Below are 21,141 nucleotides of genomic sequence, written 5' to 3'. Positions count from 1 at the left end.
ACTTAGATCTAAGGATTATAGTTCAAATCCAATCTGAGCAAAGGAGTAAAAGAGATTCTTATTTCCAATTAACCTGCAAAAGGTCTAAAGTGGAGATGTGCCTCAAGTCATAGATGGCCAATCTTGGCTTTTGTAAGGCAGGCGAGTAGCCTGGTACTTGTCCGGGGGTTTTAGCCTCCCGCGCTTTCTTGTCCTGCAGGAGAGACGGGAAAACACACCCCACGCGGACGGGCCAGGAAGAGGAAAGGGCCAACGAACTGCCACCCCAGCCCCCCTTTTGTCGGAGGACCCACATACAGTCCCGGAGCCAGTCAGCGCTAAGACTCGTTTAATGGCAGCAATGAGCTGTTCTTTTAAACGGGTCAGCGGGTGGCGGAAGGGGCGGGGCACGTGCACCTACGTAGGGGCTGTGAATGGACGCCTGAGCTGTCCGTCAGGGTGGAGCTCCCAGGGACCTCCCTAAGGGGCGGCCTACATCTATGTCACCGCCCCCAGGACCGCCTCTGGGTTCACCACCAGCGACCATCTTGGCTCACACGCGGTCTGAGGCTGGGAAAAGAGGTGGAGCTGGTTAGAACCGCCTGGTAATGATGCAAGGTGTCCGGGCGGGCGTGACCCTCAGGGACTGGCACATATAAAAACAAAAACTAAATTACCAAGTGTTGGAAATAATACACTACCTCAGGTTTTCGAAGTTATGATCAAGGAGGTCTTTCACTACTTACGTTAGGGTTACTCCTAAGTGTGTTATGTTTTTTGAGGCTATTGCAAAAGTAGTTGTTTTCCTGATTTCAGCCTCGCTCTTCATATTGTTGTCATTTAAAATAAAAATGTTCCAGACTTGTAATGACCCCACCTTCCAAAAGTTAAAAGTCACTGAACCAGAAGGTATTTTTCAAGCAGCCTTACTATTTCTATATACACACACATATATATGATTTGCGAAAATCAAACTCAACTTGATATGAATTTCAAAATACAGTCCACAAACCTCCAGAGCACCAGAGCACAACATAAAATAATCATCTAAGGAATATAAATATTTAGTTTATAAGAATATAAAATTAAAGACCTCTTACTAATGATCATTTATTGAACTATGTATCATTTTCTAAGAATAAAAGAGAACAGTATTCTTAGCCTCTAGGTTCAGTACCTGGTCAAACTCATGTTCTCCAACTGCAGTTCTACAACACGAGAAATCCTTTACTACTGAGGTAAGATAGGCAAAACTATAACTTAGAAATTTCTTAAAGCACATGAGACCATTTCACAGTCCTAGAAGGCACACACATTTCCTATCAAATGCATTTAAGTATTTCATATTTTAAAAAAGACAAAACTGTAGAGAAGAGAAAAATGTACATTTTATCCATTAAACACATTTACAACTTTTATAATTAGATACAGGAGAACCTACTTAATATTCTTGGTAGACTACTACTTTAGAAGAAGTTTTTGTCTTTGGTTTTCACATTAATTCAGTAATGCAACCTTTTTTGCAAGGTAATTTTTAGAACCCATATTCATGAGTGAATGCATACACCCTACCCCCCTTATGAGTCATATTTTATTAATATACATTTCATTCTGCAAACCTTATGTACACAGTGATAAAACATTAAGTCAACCAATGAAAACATAATAATGCATGGGTAATATGCTATATAGTTGAATTTTGTAATACAAAACCCCTAGCTTTTAATACAAGTTTTCATATCCCTGGTTCTCCTCCATTGATTCTTTGTCTATGTAGGACATATTTTGAAAAATCTTGTGGTCCTCTGAAATGTTTTGCAGCTACAAAAACTTGAATTGTCCTTTTGGATTGGACGCCTAAGATTCTGATTGCCTAGTTTCAAGTTTCTGAAAATGAACAACATAGTTTTATGGGGTTTGGTTCTTTATGGCCAATGATTTTACTCCTCTGAATTCTTCACCTCTGAAGGATTTCCTAAGCAGTGACTTGATATTGCCCCCACCTTTTATCTTTTAATATTAGCTCCAAGACTAACTGACCAACTGTGAATTATATAATTTTTATTAGTTTTGTGAAATAAATGAACACAGTTGTTTGTTCATTTCATTAAACTGGGTGAAAACCATTGATTTTTGAGGATTTATATTATATCCTGCTATTTTGCCAAAGTTTTGGATCAGTTCAAGTAACTTAGGAGTAGAGTCTATGGGGTTCTTTAGCTAAAGGATCATGTCATCTGCAAAGAGAGAGAGTTTAACTTCATCTTCCCCATTCATAAGGAAATGGAAGGACTTGGAAAAAAATTATACTCAGTGAAGTGAGCCAGACCCAAAGAAACATGGACTCTATGGTTCCCCTCATGGGTAATAATTAATACACATCTAGGAAAGTTCTAGCAGAAGATCCCAATAGTTCAATAGCTATGCCCACATGAACACATAAGATGATGCTTAGCGAAATGAACTTCAAGTTATCAAAACAAGTGTTATATTACTGTTGTAGTTGCTTTCAGCATGCCATGTGATACCGTGCCCTCCTTTTGTTGTTGTTGTTGTTCTTTTTCTGTGTTCCTTTCACATGATTTTACCCCTGGTAGCACTGAAACTGATTTTAGTACCCTGGATATTATATATATATGTATTGGAACTAGGAAAGGGAAAGGTAACACCAAAATAGAGAGCCAAAGGATAAAAAGACAAACCAATGCAACAGCAATACTTACAAAAGTATATGGTGTAAACAAACTGTACAACTCATGGAGGGAGAGGGAAATGGGGGGGGGGGAGACGGGGGAAAATGAGGAAGGAGGTAACAAGTTCAATAAGAAATGAACTCTGTATTATGGATGAAAATGTAACCCCTCTGTACTACATTTTGACAATAAAATAAAAAATTAAAGAAAGAAATAATATACTAATGGTTACTTCAAGTACATACTTTATATTCCATACATAACTATGATATACCATGAAGACTCAGTCAATTAACTTACTGGGATTTACAGCAAGCTATTTTACCAATGGTTAACACCATATTGGCTTAGAAAACACAACCGGAAGAAAAACCGATCTCACACACAAAAAAGTGATCACACAGAGTAAACACTCAAACCACACTTGAAAGTCAGTCTTTCTCTGCTCAGTGGGAAAAAACAAAGACTTGAAGAAGCATAGATTTCAAAAGAAATCCAGAGGAGATAGTAAGTTTTTATGAAGGTGAAAGCTGGTTCCTCATCCATGGGCTCCAGCAGGTACCAGCTGCATGGCTGTCAGAAGGGCCAGGTGGGCATGGGCACTGACCTGGAGGAGGGCAGCAGTTCTGCAAATGCAGCCTTGTGCTGGAGTCCCACAAACACAGCAGAGTATAGGGTAATGGTCTACAGAATCTTTAAGAATATCCGACCGAGTTGACAACGGATTATAGGAATAGGACGGAAGAAAATGTGCACACTGGAATGAGAAAAAGGCAATGACTTTTAACCATGCCCACTCGTATCAGAACTCTTGCAGCAATAGACACATTGCTAACAAGGTCTTCCATAGTGCGCAATATTACATTTGTATAGCTTCCCATTTTTTTTGTAGCAGATAGTACCTAATTAGGAAAAAAAGATTTTATTACAGATTTTATTTTACTGTAAAAGTCAAAGCACTTTCAGGAAATGAATGTAGCATTTTCCCAATGGGGCTTAGCTGAATGAAAATCTCCAGAAGTGGCAACTGTCAAAATCTCCCCCTTCCCTATGAATAATTGGAGAAAAGGGGGAAAAAAATAATGGAAAAACTTTCCACTGGTAGAACATGAATTCCTGTTAGTGTAGATGAACCCTGAAATGGTTGAAGTGGTAAAAGTGTTGAATATGCTTGTTTGCAAGAATCAATCTGTGCATGGCCGATTTGAACATACCTCTGCTCATTCCATTGTTATTACCTACTATACACGCTGCTCTCCTCCATGTGTGATATTTAAAGTGACCATAGGGCTATTATTGGTCTCCCATCTGCTGTAAATCATTGAGAAATAAGACAGAAAAAGAAGACAAAGATACACATATCAGCTTAATTACAAATAAAGCTGATTTTAGAGAAAGGCATTGGTTTTAGAGACAAGTGGTTTTCCTAGAATGCAGGTCAGAATTTCAACGACCTCCCCACTTAGCCTAGTGCAGGCAAAGCTGGGGTGCTGAGGAGACAGTGCCTGGGGACCCCCCCCCCCCCCACGCGACACAGAGTCTGGAAGAGAAACACAGACCCTGGACTTGCTATCAGCGGTTGGATGACCCGAGGATGGAGGAAGGGGCCCACTGTCACAGGTCCTTCGCGTCTATCCCTAAGTGTCCATCCGGTGGTGCCATTTGTCCTGCCCAGAGCAGGAGTGATGGAGGGGTTTCGAAGGGCCACGCGTGTGACCAGCAGTGGTGCTGTGTCCCACAGAGCCAGCTCACTAAGCAGGAAGCCTAATGAGAGCGTCTCTCTCCTTACAGATACTCCAGGCTCTCAGGCAATCACCAGTGCTTCTGCTTCTACTTCCCGGCTCCCTAGGTGTGGGTTCTGTTTTTTTCTAGTTAACTTTCCTCTACCATGCCTGCCAATTGATAAAGCAGATCCCAGGATACCCTTGAGAAATCCCACTGGGCCTCTCTGATCACTTTAGAGACCACATATCCCCATAGAGAGTTGCCAGCTCATTTTTTTATAAGCTATAAATCCAGTGACAAGACTTTGGCAAAAATACTAATAAAGCAACAATAATAAAACAGAAAAGTTTCCAGAGAAGGGGAAGGAAGAAGGAATGGGTAGAACATTTCTGTCAAGCTGATAAAAGTCTGGCATGCCCCTAAGAAGCCAAGTAAATGGGCTATAATGGCATTGAACTCTATCTGGTCATGTTCTGGGATGAATCTGGGGTAGTGAGGCCTCAGTAAATGGTGTCATCCACGGGCAGTGGTAGAGCAGACACCATAAATCAGGACCCCTTCTGCAGGACACTAGGATTATGTTTTTGTGGTAACCATAAGTAATATTTCTGATTTGTATCCCTTTCTTACTGAAGCCCAGTCAGTATAATTGCATATATGTATATATATATACACACACATACATACATATATATACACACTTACATATATACATATATGTATATTTGGGAATATTATCCCATGATTCCCTATCCTCATATTAGAGTAAGAAGTCTGCTTTCTCCATTTTAAACCAAATTATTTTCTAGTTGTTCTTAAGATTATTGTTGCACAATTTATGTACAATGTTCCTAATTATAGATCTGATTTATTAACTGATATTACTGATGATTGAAAAAATCTCTCTAGGGAGACTTGGTTTCCTCCCACACCACCATTATTTCTTCTTTCTGGAACTCAAATTAGACTTTTGTTCAGTCTTTTCTGTCTACTTGTTGGAATATAAATAAGGATAGGTTTGATCGACCTAAAAAAAAGCCTAGATAAAAATGAAATATCTCTAAAGATATCCTGCATTACTTAAGGAAATATTGAGAGTCTGTGCTTAATGCTATAAATATGTCACCAGGAATCAGACTACTTTAAAAATATATTCTGGCTAACATCCAAATATGATAAAGGTGAATTTATAAGATAATATTGAATCTTTCAATCTTAATAAAATAATGTTAATATAATTTATTTATTAAGTCTCAGGAATTGTTAAATATAGTACTCTAAAACCCATAGCTATAGGTAGTAAAAAAAAGGCCTATATCATTCTTTCAAAAATGTTAAATACATTTAAAATTCTCAAGACAGGTGACCTTGGTATTCACTCAATACGGATTAATAATGTTGGCAGGAATAGTACAGTTACCTGTCAAAATTATTTTAGATCTTTTTCAGTATTCCTCAGAAGTTTTAACTATTTAAACCACTAAACAGAGTGATTATAGAAATATGTTTTTCTTCTTTTGCTACAGCTCCTATTTATTGTTCTGTAAATTTATAAGAAAAAAATAACCCTTGTCAACAAGTACTTTCATTATCTCAGAAGAAAAGGCACTGAAGACCAAAGGAAATAAAGGAATGGTCAGAATGACTTAAATCATTTAACCACATTACAATGAATTCTTCCATTTATCTAAATGACTATCTTCAGAAGTGTTTCCAGCTCAGCTCCATACTTCTGGTTCTCTTTAAACCTGTGAGACATTCATATCAGCCTACCTTTCCTCATACCATGAAATTGTTGACCTTCCAAGTCAGATGAAAAAGTAAATGAACTCACATATCTAGATTATTCAATACAATACCAGGAATATAATAAATATTTAACAATGTAAATAGTATTATACTGTTAACATTCCACTTAACACAGTTCTCATGTGGTTAAACTTTTGAGTGTTTCATTTCCATCAGATTACAGATGAATGAGCCCCACTCCATAGGGTTTTATGAAATACAGCCCGTGAGGCTGCAGATAATGGCCCATTATGAAACTGATCACATTTTCTTATACAGATGAGAAAATGATCTCATGGTACTTACTAGTGGAAATGAAATCCAATAGCTATTGTCATAATGTCCACGGTGAAGCACTTCTCAGTAACAATTATTAAAATTAATACATTCAAATCAAACATGGAATGTATTGATATGTATGGGGATTCATAATTTTCAAACGTTAAAAACAAAACTACAAAATCAATACATTTCAACCATTTTACTAAACTTAGACATTAACTTGAATACAGGAGAGATGTAATCTAAAGAGAATTTGAAGATACTTAAGCACGTATGTATGCTTACCTATATCTCTGTATGTACTAAAAGAAATATTATTTCGTTCTAAAATAATGTCCTTTAAAACAGTAAAATACAATTCCTGTAGTCATTGCTTCTGCATAGAGGAAACTATATCTCCACCCAAAATTCATGTGTATCACTATGGATAAATACTAATTACACATTATCAGTTCTATCTAAGCTAGTTTCTAAGCAACAGCACAATTACAAGACCCATACATACAAAAGTGTTTAAACATATTACTTATATATACAGAGTGAAATTGTTCCTGGAGGGGTTTCTAGTTAGTGCCCACTAATATTCTGTGCCCATTTTCAAATCAAAAGAACAGAAACTATGTTAAGAATGTGAAAACCATGACTTTGGTTGAAAATACATAGATCACATTGTCCTGGAACTATTGCTTCCAAATATAGAAAGAAAGGGCTGAATTTGTTTTCTTCTTTATAGTGAGTTGTTTAGGAACTAATTATAATATTTAATTTTCAAGAAAAATTTTCCTTATTTAATCTTCCTAGGTTAATACCTCATGCATGTGTTTAGGTGTGTGAGTCTGGGTGGGACCTTGGATGTCTTTGACCTATTGTAGGTTCAAGATCACATTAAATAAGCAAAAGCCTGCTGCCAAGAGTATTGGCACTTCAGATAAGCTCATCATCTGCGAAGTCCATCTACTGTGATTTCAGTGAATTTGATCTTATAATTTGGATTTTTTAAGGCATCTAAAAATTTCATTTGCAGAATTTTCTTTTAATGTGCAACACAATCTATGCTGGTATATTCCCTCCTTATCAATTGGAAATAAACATTTCCTGCTGTCTTAAAATATTGATCATTTCTGTAGGTTAAAATGTCCTCTTGTCCCTCTGATCATTTTATCCATTCCTTGAACACAAATAATAACCAGTTCCTTGCAGTCTGAAATGTGCACTTTTATGTACCACTGTCCAGCTTCCTTGTACCACTTGAAGACATAGCATGCCAACAATTTCATTCTCTCAGGATACCATAACAAGATACCCTAGGTTTAGTATTTTATAAATAAGAAACATTTATTGTTCACAGTTTAGAAGTTGGAAAGTGTAATTTCAATGCTCCACAGATTTGTTATCTGGTCGGGACTCTGGGTTCCAAAGATATTTCTTTCTGTGCCTTTGTCTTCCAAAAGAGAAGAAACCAATGAGCCACCTCAGGGGTCTTATGAGAACACTAGTCTCATGCACAAACTCTCTGCCTTTAAAGACCCAATCATCTTCCAAGGGCATCGTGTTTGACTACACAGACATTGGGGATTTGATTTCAACCTGTCAGTGTCCAAGAACCACAGAAGACCAGGGCACTAACCAACTTTCCTGATACATATCCTTTTATTCATATTATATTTATCAGATAATGGCCCATTATTATCTGATATTCATATATCATATTTATACATATCCATGTTTATTCACTTATAGCTGACTGGCTGTCATGTTGTCCGTGCAGCCAGGTAGAAGGAAGTTAGTTCATAAGACTGGGATTTAATATTGTGAAAATATTTCTTGTTCAGCCCCAGCAAGTTGTGTGCTTCAACACTGTAACACTGTGTGTACCTGGCTTCTGAACTTCAGTTAGTAGGATTAGGCTTCCCTTAGGAAGATATGATGGGTAGCACCGTGTGTGTGTGTGTGTGTGTGTGTGTGTGTGTCACTCCCTACTATTGGTTCTTTTTTTAAACAATTAAAAACAATTCTTTAGTTGTACAAGGGAGTTTGAATTCAGCACTCAGAAAGTGCAATGCATCTTGACCAATGTCAGCCTTCCATCATTCTCCTCCATCTTTCGCATTCCCCTTCGTGCCCTCATGTTTCGAGGTTCCATTTAAACAAACATACACTGAATATTATGATTGTATTCATCCACTCTTCCCCTCTCCACTGGTTCTTCCTATAATTGGTTGTTCATGTACAATACATATGCCAGCTACTATTTGGTATATATAGATTTTTGGATATATAGACATTATAGTTGTTAGTATGACATCAAAAGAAGATAATATTGCTTTTTGTTAAAAAAAAAAGACTAAGGATAGGAATGAGATTTTTAAAGTCTATTTTTCTCAGCTCTCTACCATACAACAAAATGTCATCAAAATTACTATTTCTTGTACGTGAAAGAAGAAAGCGAAGACAGTTACTGAATTCCAATGGTGTATCCTGGGCTCTAGTATTCTGAGTCCTGTGAGACAGACTCCAGCTCTGAACACCTGTTTCCTCATCAGGGCATAAACTCCCACCGCTTTCTGGTTAGGTAACCTCAGACCAGTTATGTAATGCCACTGCTCTTCAATTTTCTCATCTAAAAATTTTGAAATAGTAATGGGTGCTGACTGTATTAGGTAACTTACTGTCAAGACCTCTGATTTTGTATTATTGCCTTTAGATTTTTCTAATCACTCTGTTTAGTATTTTAATGAAAGTAACCAATAGGAAATATTGCATCAAATTATCAAAGTTTGCTTCAATTGTAATATAAGATATAGATCTTATTAAGAAGAAATTAAAAGGCTTAGCTTAACTTGAAAGTAATCAGGAGACACCTCCTATACCTAGCTACCACCTCCCAACAATCCGGTCATTTATGAATCCATCCATTGATTAATCTCCTGATTATGTCAAAACTCTATCAGGATGCAGACATTTCCCTGAAACCCATCAGCTGGCAAGCAAGCTGTCAGGAAATGAGCCACTGGAAAACATCTCAGAGTCAAGGCATTGTGTATAAAATCTGAGAAGTGGATAAATGAAAATGGAAGTGTCTACATAATTGGACTGGTGATTTTTAGATTCCTACTTTTTGTCTAGCAGCAAATGCACATGCTGTCGTTTGGATTCAATCCCCAAACGTCCATGTGTTCAGCGCTTGATCCTGGAATGGCACTTTTAGGTGGTTGGGCCTGCGGGAGATTCTTAGGTCACTGCGAAACTGGCTTGAATGGGATTGTGAGACTTGGAACTTCCTATTTTATTTTTTTTACTTCCTAGATAAGAAGGTAGCAATCTGCTCTAGCAAATGCTCCATGTCATTGGCACCCAGTAAGCTCACAGAGCCATCCCAAAGGCACGAATCTGTCTTGGACTAGAATCTCTAAAACTATAAAAGCCACTTCATAAAGCTCTTCATAAATCAAGAATCTCAAGTATCTTGCTATAGTTATGGAAAACTGACTGGATAAAGTGCATCATTGTTTATTTCTTACATACAAGCAACAAATAAGAAACGGTATAATTTGAAAGTTAGAATAACTGAGGATAAGAAACGGTATGAAAACAGTATAATTTGCTTAATAAGAAGATACCTGGAGAGGAAATTAGAACCAGGCAAACTAGACATCATAGTATTTTCAACATTAATAATTCAGTTCTTGGCTCTAAATGCCTTCTAATTTTTCATGTAACTTGTTATAATACTGAAAGGAAACTATATATCAAGCATAAGTAAATATATTTTTACCATTTTATTCTCTCCCTAGTATTTGCAAAATTAGAAATTTTTTTTCTAAAGAAAAGAGAGCATAATTCTTCTCATTTCTCTGACATAAATAGACTTTGAGGTTTTCTCAATACTGTATTCAGGCACAAAAAGACTGCCTGGTTCAAACTGAAGGTATCTCTCATTAATGATAATTCAGTTCAAAGAAAGGTTTATCCACAGGGCAGGAGACTGTGAAGAAGAACTGAGAAACAAATCCACTTTTCATATCCTCAAAATCATTGTGGGTCTATTTAGATATTAAATTAAGCCATTATTTTCTGTATAGTTATCTTTTAATTGCACCTTTTGGGATACCTCAGCAGGAGAGACGTAATTATAAGGTGTGATAATGTGCAATTTCATTTTCCTTTCTATTTATTCAGTGACTAAGAATGTTTGAAAATTGTCCTCTTATTTTTCTAGTATGGTATTCAGATATTTGGTCTGATTTGAATAAGATTGCAGAAGGGTTTCTGAGCAATTACTTTGCTCACACATTGAAACTACAACCTCATTAAAATATAATCATCAAGTTCTATTTTATACACGAATGGAAATACAGAATGCATTTATAAGTTCACTCTACAAGAAAAAAGAGACATTTATGGAGAAAATCTTGCATCTTTAAGATCAAATTATCAATGCCTTCAGCATTTACAGATGTCAGTGCTCTACCTACTATCCAAGTCTATGAAAAAGTTTGAATTGACAGGACTGAGAATGACTCAGACTTACTTTCAAAGCAATAGATCTATTTGGCTGCATATATATATATATGTATATATGTATATATGTATATGTACATATATATGCAAAAGAATTCTTGGGAAGGAAAACTGTGTTTTTTAGGCTTCAGTGACAAAGGTAATATATAACAAATGTGATCCATTTTATTTGTTGAAGTTCCCCAATATAGCTCATTGCTTGCCTACTTCACATGAAAAGCTAAATGATGCTATATTGTTCCAAGAGGAACAAGGCCAAACAAACACCTAAGCAGTCTTATATCTTGACTGTCAAAATAATAGGCTCTACTCACTAGACACTATGTTGGAAATGAGAGGAAAAAAGTACTGGGAGAAAATGAAGGAAGGGACAACCCTGTTCAGAAGAAATGAACTCAATACCTGACTTATATGATTGTAACCCATCTGCTTCAAATAACACATAATGTCCTAACCTTGTAACTAATTAGGCTTAAATTTAATAGTTGGAATGGAGACTTTGTTTGGTAAACATCAATGAAGATGCGTGATTGTGTACATCTGCCTATATGGATACATTTGTGTACATACACAAGCGTTCCATACTGCATATATATGATGTGACAATTAGGGTTAAATCTAATCATAAATATTTCACACCTAACTGTAGAACTCTGGGGGGAGGGCGGTTGGGGAGGAGGGAAGGGAAAGAAAAATGAGGGAGGGAGTAACAAGTTGGACAAGAAATGAACCCATTACCTAATGTTACATAACTGTATGCACTCTGTACATCACCTTGACAGTAAAAATAAAAATGCTATCATTAGATAATAATGGCATCATATATTTGAATATCCATGTCCCATAAAATCATAGCTAAAAGTTAAAAAATGTTAAGAAACTACAGACAAATCAAGACTAAAACTCAGAATTTTATGTGTTTATTTCTGTTCTTCCCATTGATTTTCTTGTCACTCTACAAACAATACATAACATGGATAAGGCTGAGCAGAAAGTCAGTGATAGAAAATTATTCTCTTCACATGCACGAGACCCTGTGTGTGAGCAGGGAGAGAAAGAAAGAGATTGAGAATATTCATACATTTTACAAACTGCATAATTTAATAGTAATAAATCGGACACATAATCAAAGGCCTTTATTCAGCATAGGATGACCACATGTTTGATATATAAAATATATGCATAGAGATAGATACATAATGACAAAAGATCATATAAACTCATACTTGGCACGCGTGCATAGCTGAACAGCTTAGGCTGGAGGGTACTGTGTTTCGATCCTACGTTCAGGCCATAGGTTTAAGTTTGCTTTACCAACAATAACTAACTTGCTAGAGTCATTCATAGCATTTTGCTTGATTCTGTCGTTCATAAAATGGGCTAAAAATCAAAGAGTCTTAAAAAGGAAACAGAGGAATCATTGATATAAAATGATAGCTACAGAATTTTTCAGCAGAGAGACAGAGAAGGAAGGTGTGAAGGAAGAAGGGAGAGAGAGAGGGAAGGAAAGAGGAAGAAGGAGAGATGGAAAGAGGAGGGAGAGAGTGAGGGAAAGAAGGAGGGAAGAAGAGAGGGAAGGAAGAGGAGAGATGGGCGGTGGGAAGGGCAGAGTGAAGGAAAGAAGGAGAGACAGAAGGAAAGGAAGGGAGGAAAAGAGAGGAGTGAGAGAGTGGAAGTATTGTGGCATTTCCTGAAACCACTTCCAGTTGTTTCCTGCCCTTCCTCAAAGCCCATGTCTTAAACTCTTAAGGAGAAGAATTTGTAGCAATGAGGATTTTTGAAAAGGAGAGAGCATATATAGATAAGAGATCCTAATAGCAGGATTGGAGGATGCCCTTAATTCTCACTTTTTCCAATTTAGAGTTTATACAGAACCTCTCACCCTCCATTCTCTAGTCTATCTCTAGCTGCACTCGCTTGGCCAAACCCAATATGTAGTTATAGCAAATCTCCTATTGGGCTGCAACTCTGTCCTTCAACCACTTATTTCTAGGTGGTAAACTCACCTTTCCTCAGACATTCTCCCCTGAAGTCTGTATTAATTGAGCAGGAGGAGTTGCAATTGAAACCTTTGGTCCAGCCAGAAACACAGACGCCTTGTGATTGAATGACCATCATAAAATATGGACTGGAGGATTTATATAAACTCACTATGTGCAATGGTGATTCTCCAAATATGTACTTACATGTATTGTAAAATGTCGTTTATCATGTAGCAGTCAGCTAAGCTTTCTCAATGATTACTTTTCTATTCCTCTAAAATTGGGAGGATTTTAAACCATGATCAGTGCAGGCACTGAATTACTTTAATTCAAAAGGACATAGGAAGAGAATCTGAAGAGCCAGCTACTTCATTTTATTCATTATGAAGCACTGTGTCAAAAAGCATCAAGAAGGTAATACACAGAGGAAAACATGCAGATCGCTTCTATTTAGGTACAAGATTATGAAAAAGAAAGCCAAGCCAAATACAACCATCAAGTCAGGAGGCAATCAAGAAACAAAAGTTGTATACACAAACAACTAGTTCATCTCTTTTATTTGAATTAACCCATCTTTTATAGGATAGAAAACAATCTCCCCTGAGAATCATAATTAATATAGAAATGATGTTATTTGGCTTGACTGTGTTTCAGTACATTGGTTTCTTCGTGTGATTTGGCTGATCTTACTGTTTGGCAAGGAGCTTTGTGCTTTTTTTTTTCCTCCTGCCCCATGCATTGATTGGGAAAATGAGTTTCCCAGAAGATAAGAACAACCTCTGCCCCTTCCCCCCCCACCCAACCCCAGCAACATAATATAGATAATGGATTTTTCAGTCATCATCTCCAAATACTCTAACCAACAAATGTCCTAATGCAGTACAGTAGGATTTAAACATTGGAAGCATTCTTGCCAGAAAATGCAGCTTAAAATTAAATAATATGAAAATAGGATATTTCATGTAACAACAAGAAAAGATATAATGGCCCCTTCTGATTTAGGTTAATTTAAATTGTTGTGCTGGTGAGGAAGGAAAACAAGAACCTCTCCAAATGCACAGCCAGGTGCCATTTTTGTGGTCATCAACACAGCGTGACAAACATTCTACTTCCAACAAAGCATCTTGTGCTGAGCTTTGCACAGCACCAGCAATGAGGCTGCCTGTTGATTCCTCCATCCTCCACGTCGCCGTCTACCCACAGACCGTCTCCCACTGAGGTTTGATGGATGCTTCCATTAGGACACTTTACACTGGCATATTCTGCTCCCATCTGTACCTGGACAAGTGATTTCTTTGGACACTCAGAAACAGAGTATAGTGTGTAGACAATCGAATCCCCTTTACCATGCAATCGTATAATTTCATAGATCTGCTGGGTTCTTTTGCAAAGACCTTCTGGTTTGCGCTTGTGGGTAGGTGGCGGGGAGAGAGGAACAGAATGAAGTCTGGCAACCGCTGAGAACGACACGCTAAGTGCTGTGCTTCAGAAACAAGTAAAGCAGTCTGCCCATTTTCTTTGCCCTGCCTAGAATATATCTAGAAAACTCATTCCCTAGAAACTGGCATGGCCTTCACTCTGTCTCATTAAGTCTCTGCTAAAACCTCATTTCCCCTATAGATATAATTTTTTTCTCCTTAGTATATATAACATGGCACTTCACATTACTCTCCATTCTTGCATTTTTCTTCTTCATAATCCTTGTTGCCATTTGACTATTATTTGTTTTTATCTATTTTCAATCAATCTATTTTTTTTATTGGCAGTGGGGTTTAAATGTAGGGCCCTGAAGTGGGAACGCAGGTGTTTGCCGCTAGAACCACGCTCCCAGCCAGCTCTGCAGTAGGAGCCACAATGCGCTCTGGGGAGAGTTGAGGTCTTGTCTATCGTGTTGCCGTATCATTTCTCCATGAGAAGTTCTTTTTTTTTTTTTTTAATTTTTTTTTCTCAAATTTTTATTATCAAACTGAAGTACAGAGAGGTTACAGTATCATACGTTGGGCATTGGATACATTTCTTGTACTGTTTGTTGCCTTGTCCCTCATGCCCCCCTCCCTTCCCCCCTTTCCCTACCCCCCCAGGTGTTCAGTTCACTTACACCAAACAGTTTTGCAAGTATTGCTTTTGTAGTTATTTCTCTTTTTTTACCCTGTGTCTCTCGAATTTGGTATTCCCTTTGAATTTCCTACTTCCAATACCAGTAAACACGGTTTCCAATATACTCAGATAAGATTACAGAGATAGTGTAGGTACAAACATAGGAAGGTGATACAAAACATCATCAATAGTAGAAACTACACATACACATAGGACGTTGAAAGTAGTTACAACTGTGATATATCACTTGTTTCCATAACATGGAGTTCATTTCAATTAGCATCATCTTATGTGTTTCTAAGGGTATAGCTATTGGGCCTTGTGATGCTCTGCTATGGCTTGCCTAAACCTGTACTAATGATTCCCAATAAGGGAGGCCATAGAGTCCATGTTTCTTTGGGTCTGGCTCACTTCACTTAGTATAACTTTTTCCAAGTCCTTCCATTTCCTTACAAATGGAACAATGTCATTCTTTCTGATAGAGGCATAAAATTCCATTGTGTAAATGTACCACATTTTCCTGATCCATTCATCTATGGAGGGGCATCTGGGTTGGTTCCAGCTTCTCGCTATGACAAATTGTGCTGCGATGAACATTGTTGTGCTGGTGGCATTACTGTGATTTTGTTTGTGGGCTTTTGGATAGATACCCAAAAGTGGGGCTGCTGGGTCATAGGGGAGTTCTATATTGAGCCTTCTGAGGAATCTCCATACTGCTTGCCAGAGTGGCTGAACCAGTTTACATTCCCACCAACAATGAAGTAGGGTTCCCTTTTGGCCACATCCCCTCCAACAATTGTTATTATTAGTTTTCTTGATATATGACATTCTTGCTGGGGTGAGATGGAATCTCAATGTTGTTTTGATTTGCATTTCCTTTATGGCCAGTGATGTAGAGCATTTTTTCATATGTCTATTGGCCATTCTCATTTCCTCATCAGAGAAGTTTCTTTGTAAGTCTTTAGCCCACTTGATGAGGGGGCTATTGGTTCTTTGTGGTTTTGTTTTGGAAGAAGGTAATTTTTTTAGTTCTGCATATATTTTAGAGATGAGGCCTTTGTCTGTTGAATGTCCGGTAAAGATCTTCTCCCAGTCTGTGGGCTTTCTGTTTATCTTGAGAGCTATGTCCTTTGCCGTGCAGAAGCTCTGGAGTTTGATGCAGTCCCATTTGTCCAACCTTTCTTTGATTTGTAGCCTTTCAGGGTCTTTGTTAAGGAAGTTCTGTCCTGTGCCAAGGAGCCCAAGTGTTTCTCCTACTCCTTCCTTTAGTGTCTTCAGGGTGCCTGTTTTGATTTCAAGGTCTTTAATCCATTTGGAATTGATTTTTGTGCAGGGTGATATATAAGGATCTAGTTTTAGTTTGTTGCATGTGTTGAGCCAGTTTTGCCAGCACCACTTGTTAAAGAGGCTATCTTTCTTCCATACTATTGTTTTAGCTCCTTTATCAAAGATTAAGTAGGCATAGTTCTGTGGGTTTAATTCTGGGTCTTCAATTCTGTTCCATTGGTCTTCAGGCCTGTTCCGGTGCCAATACCAAGCTGTTTTTATTACTATAGCTTTATAATACAGCTTGAAGTTGGGTATTGTAATTCCTCCAGCACTGTTCTTTCTGTTTAGGAGTGTTTTTGCTATTCTAGGTCTTTTATTGTTCCATATGAATTTCTGGATTGCTTCCTCTATTTCATTAAAGAATGGTGTTGGGATATTAATGGGTATTGCATTGAATTTGTAGATAGCCTTTAGAATAAGTCAGGTGCTAGTCTTCCAGTGGAAAGTTCAGGGAGTTACTCTATGTCCCCAGGAAATAGATAATGAAATCAGACTCCTATTGGCTTTAGCTACAAAATGTTGTACATGTTCAAACCAGATCTTGAAAAAGACACTGCATCGGCCAAATTGTAGTTTACCTTACCTTTGGTAACAGCAGGATTTGGGCTCAGGGCACTGTCCTGGCAAGGCAAGGGCTCAACTTGAGCCAAGCATCCAGTCTTGTTATGCTTTCGTTTATTTTTCAGATAGGTATTAGTCAATTTCCCTAGGAAAGGCCGCAAACGACTGTCCTCCTCCATTTGTTTAATGGGATTTCAGTTTAGGTGCCCATGGCTATGTTGGTTTTTGTTTGTTTGTATGTTTGTTTTGAGATAAGGTGTCTAACTTTTGTCCAGGCTGTCCTTGGACCACTGTCCTCTAACGTCCATCTCTTATGTAACTAGGATTACAGGTGTATATCACAAAGCCCACAGAAAATATATTTTAAAATTGAAGCATGAATCCTTTACTTGGGAAAGCAGTGAAATCAGTAAATAAGAAAAGTTATAGTTGAAAGACAAAATTTCTCCTAATTTTTCCTCATATACATTTTGATTTATTCACTTTGAAATTTTCTGTAAATATTCTGTTGGCCTGAAGTTAACTCATCTGTTCAGCTTAAAATATCTATTTGCATGATTGCAATCTATATGTGCAATATTAAAATAGTTATAGATATAAATATCACTTTTTACATGAAATGGCACTTAATTCTGTAAGATGAAAGTATTTGAAAATTTAGTCTTAACAAGTGAAATAGAAAAACCCTCAAACTTGTTGTAGGGGTTGCATGTATACAAAGTAACTTCAAAAATACATTACCCCACTTATTTTTATTCATAAAGGAAACACATTAAATTGTTTACATAAGAGCTTTTTCCAAATGTACTCTCCAAGCTTAAAGTTTCTCAGTCTCTTCATTTGGCCAGATTAGAAGAGATGTACATTTAATGTAAAGAATTACATTAACCACAGACTAAAACAACCTCCAGCCAGATTTTTGGCAAAAAGAGAATTAGTCAGACCTTTCAAGTCAAACATCTGGAATTTGGGTAGTATTATATTAGTTTATTGATGATAAATATTTCAAAAAGACATATCTAATTATTGACTTGCTATTTTTAAAATTAAATCATGAATGTAACTAAGTCTCTATTACTTTGACAAAAATATATTGTAAATGTAAGAGAAATTAGCAAACAAAATCACAAGAAAATAGCCATGATCTAATCACAGTGTCATTTGACTTAGATTTTTAGGCACTAGGCACTTTGTTTTCTGTTTGTATATGTAATATATTGTTTTTATGTTGAAATCAAGTAACAGCCAAAAGATGGTCATGCATGATCTGTTTTCTGACATTTGGCAATTAAAATCAATTTACCAGTCTGTTTCAAAATCCTTTATTTCAGAGGGCAGATTCACAGATCTCCAAAGTGACAGATCTGAATCGCAATAAATTGTATTTTCTTGATTTAGCCCAAGACATGATTGGCAGCATCCAGTGAAGTCTCCAAAGTGAGTTTTCTTAAAATTAAGCGAGTAAGATAATTGATTTACAAGATGGGAATGTCTAGGTCAGCATTAACATTTAAAAATTTCTACAGAAATTTTAGAGCTTTGATTTGTTCCTGTAGCCTGTGAACCCCTTGTTGTCTGTGTACACATCAGGTTGAATGGTTTCACAATCTTAATTGACTTTGGTTTTGTTTTATTTTGTTCTTATTTGTTTAGTGGTGGAGCTTTTGGTTGCTTTGTTTTCAATTATTCCATGGAGTAATAAAAAAATAGCATTTGTATCTCAGGTGTGTTCAATGTCATAGGAAGATAAGTAAATAGGATTTACACAGAATACAATTTCATTTTTTCAAGTACAAGAAGCATGTACTTGTGCACTAGGACTATGAAAGTTCCAGAAATGTCAGGGCTCCTGTTCTTTCATCTCTTTCTTCTACAGCCTGGTCTTTGGCTCCCATCCTCAATGTAGATTCATAGTAAAAGGAAGATGCTACAGTTTCTATCACTTTGCTCACAGTCCAGTCCACAGGTGAATCAACTTCTTTGTCAACAAAACCCACACAACCTTACTGCTAAGACCTCTAATAAGGTAAAATCCAAGGTAAATACAATGTGGTTCCTATAAGAACAAGATTATACAGTCAATGAGCAAGTGCTCTTCCATTCCATAATTTTAAAGAGATGTGAGAAAAGGAAATAAAAAAGTGGGAAGGAGTAAAGGCTGAGCAGGAGACATTAAGGAAGTTGTGAATACAAATTTTATTAACTTAACAAGTATCTGAAAGTAATGAAGTAATAGAAATGGCTTGGGTGTTGAAGATCTCAAAGAAATTCTTCATGTTAAAGGATTTAAAGAAAGGCTGGAAACATTTATAAACACAGGGGAAATTTTCAGAAAATACAGAAAACTACAGAAAAACATCAAACAGAAATATAAGAAAAACCTGCCATCTTAGAAATAAGAAATGTATTCAATGCTCAAGCTCATAGACGTAGTTGACTACTGAAATAATAAGGGAAAGTAAAACCAAATCAATAGAATTTACCCAAACTGATAAAGAGAAAAAATTAGAAGTGAGGAAAGAAGACATTAAGAAAAAAAAAAATCCTGGGCTGGGGATATGGCCTAGTGGCAAGAGTGCTTGCCTCGTATACATGAGGCCCTGGGTTCGATTCCCCAGCACCACATATACAGAAAATGGCCAGAAGGGGCGCTGTGGCTCAAGTGGCAGAGTGCTAGCCTTGAGCGGGAAGAAGCCAGGGACAGTGCTCAGGCCCTGAGTCCAAGCCCCAGGACTGGCAATAAATAAATAAATAAATAAATAAATAAATAAATAAACAAACAAACAAATAATTAAATAAACAAATAAAGAAAGAAACAGCAAAACAAAAACAAAAAAATCCTGCTTTTAGAATCCTTTCAAAGATGTAAGAACAAGAAAAAAATACTTTAATCTACTAGTAGAGAATGTTCATGTTGGGGATTATTATGGCCTGGGAAAGGCTGCCCTTCCACCAGCCTTGGGACAATAGAAGTCCCTCCCACCTTCTGGCCTCCACCCCTTGGGAGGTGAACACATGCGTGCCACCATGATGGGGTTGTCCCGCCCACAAAGGGAAGTTTCGTGATGTCACTTGATGGACATGCTCCCTAGCCTATGACTGACCATTTGGCCAGCCCCCTTTCTTTCCCGCCATTACCTCTATATAAGTGCCCTTCCATATTAAAGTCTTTGAGACGCTTTCCACCACCGCAGCGTGTCCCTGATGCCTTCCTTTTCGCCTCCGCCTTCGGTAACATGTGGGGGGGCTGGGGGGAGGGGAGGCTTCAGCAACCCGTCCTCAACTTAGCGCTTGCCCATGTGAGCACGCCTTTGGCCTTCCGCTGGCGGAGGGCCAGGCTGAGTGCTCTTTCATAGAGTTTGTGGTTACCATTCTCCCCGTGGGGGGAGAAAGGGATCGTCCAGATCCCAACAGTTCAAATATAGCAAAACACATAAAGTAAAACTCCAAGAAGGTTAGAGAAGTCTAAATAGAATGAATACCAAGAATCTACAAACACTACCACCACACCCACTCACACACACGTTACTAAGTACATCATACTCAGGTGCTCAACATTAAGGCAGGAAAACATACATCATGGGGAGAAGGTTAATAACTATTAAAAGACAATTCCTATCAGTAAATATGAAAGGGCAAAAGAAATGGGGAATGCATGAAACAAAGCCTGTCATGACAAAAATTTATGTCTAGGGAAATGGATTTCAAAAGCAAATATTGTATAAAATATATTTCAGGAGGCATAATAATACCACCAAGTTTTGCTAAGAGCAAAGAAACTACAAGAAAAAGTAAGGGAAAATTGTTTCACAGAGAATAATACAGTAAATATTTAATCTAAAATGAAACATGCTAGGAATGGTAAAATGTAGGTAAATGAAGGATTCCTTATGTTTCAACAAATTAAAAGTAATATTTGAAGTGAAAGTATTAGCAATCGAATCTAGGATGCACACATTTTTTTTTTTTTTTTTGGCCAGTCCTGGGCCTTGGACTCAGGGCCTGAGCACTGTCCCTGGCTTCTTTTTGCTCAAAGCTAGCACTCTGCCACTTGAGCCACAGTGCCACTTCTGGCTGTTTTTCTGTATATGTGGTGCTGGGGAATCGAACCCAGGGCCTCATGTATACAAGGGAAGCTCTCTTGCCACTAGGCCATATCCCCAGCCCCCACATTTTTGTGAGGA

The sequence above is a fragment of the Perognathus longimembris genome, chromosome 21 (genome assembly GCF_023159225.1).
Source record: "Perognathus longimembris pacificus isolate PPM17 chromosome 21, ASM2315922v1, whole genome shotgun sequence".
NCBI classification, from domain to species: Eukaryota; Metazoa; Chordata; class Mammalia; order Rodentia; family Heteromyidae; genus Perognathus; species Perognathus longimembris.
Note: the sequence above shows the minus strand (reverse complement) of the source record.